The sequence below is a fragment of the Galeopterus variegatus genome, unplaced genomic scaffold, assembly GCF_000696425.1.
Source record: "Galeopterus variegatus unplaced genomic scaffold, G_variegatus-3.0.2 Scaffold6, whole genome shotgun sequence".
Lineage (NCBI taxonomy): Eukaryota > Metazoa > Chordata > Mammalia > Dermoptera > Cynocephalidae > Galeopterus > Galeopterus variegatus.
The window spans coordinates 1,737,931-1,741,074 of record NW_007726117.1 but is presented as its reverse complement, the minus strand read 5'-3'; the positions used below and the strand labels follow the sequence as shown (position 1 = coordinate 1,741,074).

The 3,144-nt window shown below is 41.3% G+C and overlaps 1 pseudogene across 1 annotated transcript; it reads right to left on the bottom strand.

Annotated features, from left to right (window-relative positions):
* Positions 1-250: 250 nt before the first annotated feature.
* Positions 251-2,103, bottom strand: LOC103595869 (annotated as a pseudogene). Its single transcript, XR_550996.1, has one exon. The product of XR_550996.1 is annotated as a 14-3-3 protein epsilon pseudogene (transcript).
* Positions 2,104-3,144: the final 1,041 nt, after the last annotated feature.

The following is a 3,144-nucleotide window of genomic DNA, read 5'->3' as shown; positions in this document are numbered from 1 at the left end:
TTTGGTGATGTTATAAATGTTTTTTTTTTTTTTAAAATATGCATATTGTACTTTAATGATTAAAATAAATACCGTGTTGCTACCTGGTTTGGAAGACAGGACAGATAATCAATTAACTTAGTGTTCTTCACAACAAGATTACAGGCATTCCACCCTCACCTCCCCCATATACATCATCTTTGGGAAACATTATTTCCACAGAAAAAAGGGGTGATCTTTTCACATTCAGGCAAACATAATACTGTCAACATATTTGGATTAGAGATTTTATTTTAGAAGTATAAAGGATGGAGGCGCAATAATATTTGGCATTTTTTAATTTAGGTTTGTTTTATTTAAGTTTAATGTTAATTCCATGCTGTGTTTCAGTAAGAACAATACAGATTCTGTATCTGTGGCTCCAGTCAGATATCCAGTAGTACAAATTAGCTTCAAGTTACACATACTGAACAAAAGAGGTTGAGCGAGCGAAGGAGGGGAGGGCAGGGTGGGGTGACCAGGGGGAGAGGGAAGAAGAAGAAACAAAGAATTGAACACGCATGCAGGCTTTTCCATACCACCTTCAATGCTAACCTGCTTCAGAGGGAGAGTAAAAGTAGGCAAGAATGAGCAGCCACGGATTGTTGAACTGTTACCAGCACCACGCTTTTCAGCAACACATCAGCAGAGTTTGAAACACTTCTTACAGCAAAACCATTACAACAAACTCCCCAAACAACCACTTCGTGCTAACACCCAGTTAATTTTAAACATTGGTATAAAATTCGATTTAAACAATGAGAAAAAGGAAAAATAATACCACACACATATGCTCTACAGTGTGATTAACCTCTCTCTTAGATGCTTGCATCACCTGGAAGTCTAATGGCTTTCAAATGTAATTTCCATTTCCGATGGTGATCCTGCCACATCTGCCATGGAGACAATACAGTAATGCTGAAAAAGCCTCTATGCAGTCCTGTTAGTGTCTTAAAGAACTTAAAAGCTGGGACCAGTAAAATCCACAGAAATTCACTCTTGCCTTTAAGAACTTTTGGAAACTGTTTTTTCTTAAAGGAAAAAAAAAAAAAAAACCAACAGGGCAGGAACCTAAATTCTGAGACCAAATGTAAAAGTCAGATTTGGTGGTTCTCAGTGACAATGGGGAATTTCCAAGGGGTGGGATGGGAGGAGTAGGGTGGTCAGAGATGGTTTCTCTTGTTGGCTTTTATGTCTCACTGATTTTCATCTTCCACATCCTGCAGCGCTTCTTTATTCTGCTCTTCACCATCACCCTGCATGTCTGAAGTCCATAGTGTCAGATTATCACGTAACAACTGCATGATAAGTGTAGAGTCTTTATAGCTTTCTTCACTCAGCGTATCCAGTTCTGCAATTGCATCATCAAAAGCTGCTTTTGCCAACCTGCAGGCACGGTCAGGGGAATTAAGAATTTCATAGTAGAATACGGAAAAATTGAGAGCAAGACCTAAGCGAATGGGATGCGTTGGTGGAAGTTCTGTCATTGCAATATCACTAGCAGCTTTATAAGCCACTAGACTGTTCTCCGCAGCCTCCTTCCTGTCATTTCCTGTCGCAAATTCAGCCAGATACCTGTGGTAATCCCCTTTCATTTTATAATAGAAAACCTTGGACTCGCCAGTGTTAGCTGCTGGAATGAGGTGTTTGTCCAGTACATCCAGAATGTCACAACAGATTAACTTTAGCTCAGTCTCAACCATTTGCCGATATTCCTGAATCATTTTTAGTTTGTCTTCTCCTCCCTTGTTTTCTTCTTTCTGTTCAATGCTGCTGATTATTCTCCAGGAGGCTCTTCTAGCTCCAATCACATTTTTATATGCAACAGATAGGAGGTTTCTTTCTTCAACTGTCAGCTCCACATCCATACCTGCTACTTTCTTCATTGATTCCACCATTTCGTCGTATCGCTCAGCCTGCTCGGCCAGCTTCGCCTGGTACACCAGATCCTCCCGATCATCCATAGCGGCAGCGGCTCCGGCAGGGTCTGCGCGACGGATGGAAGCGGATAGCGTCTCCGACTCTCTCAGCCTCTCGCTCAGCGTCCGAGCAGCAAAAATGGCGGCGCTTCAATCCGGGACTTCCGCCTGCCTAAATGGTTTGTTTTTTAAAAAGTAGACTATTTTAGAGTATTTTTAGGTTCAGTAAATTTGAAGAGAAAGTACAGAGATTTCCCACATACTCCCTCCTGCACATACAGTCTCCACACCATTAGCAGACTTCTCCACTATCAGCATCTCCTACCACAGTGGTACATTTGTTACAATTGATGAACTTATGTCACCTCTCCCAGGGTGATGGAGACACAAAGGATTACTCAAAGCCCATTTCTCCAGAGCAGTGAGAGGCCCAGGAGGGGTTAATCCCAGGAGCAATTCCTTTAAGAGAGAAGGATTCCTACAGGTAATGCCCAATCAGGTTTTCTCTCAGTTTTTATTGTCCAGACAAGACAGTTACAGAGAAGGAACATAGGTGGTTACAAAAAGAACAATGAGATAATCATCGTGGCAACACTTAATTCTCCAAGAAACTTAAAGAAACAGCTGAAGGCGAGATGAGGAACATCCCCCAACCATCAGCCTTGAAGCCTTTAGCTCACATACTTTCCCATCATGAGGGTTAGCTGCACCAAGGATGACTGGCCATAGAGCAAGCATTTTTGCTGTGTTACAATTTTTTTTATCTACAACAAAGACTTTAGTCCTGGGAAAGTTTTGTTTTTCCCAAGCTTAGCATTACTATGTGCAATTCTAAAAAGTTAGGCTATACCGTAAACTACAGGGCTTTGGCCCTTCTAAAAACTAAGGACTGTGGTCCTACTAAGCTGTAAGTTAGGCCCTGTGAAATACATGTGCTTATTAATGTTAGTATCCTCCAAAAACTTACGTTGATTGACATATCATCATCCCAAAGTCCATAGTTTACATTAGGGTTTATTCTTGGTGTTGCACATTCAATGAATTTTGACAAATATGAAAAGACATGTATCCATCATTGTAGTATACAGAATAGTTTTATAACTGTGGCTTTCAATTAAAGTTTATTCCCTCTTTAAATTGCTGGCTATTGGGCCGGCCCGTGGCTCACTCGGGAGAATGCGGTGCTGATGACACCAAGGCCCCGGGT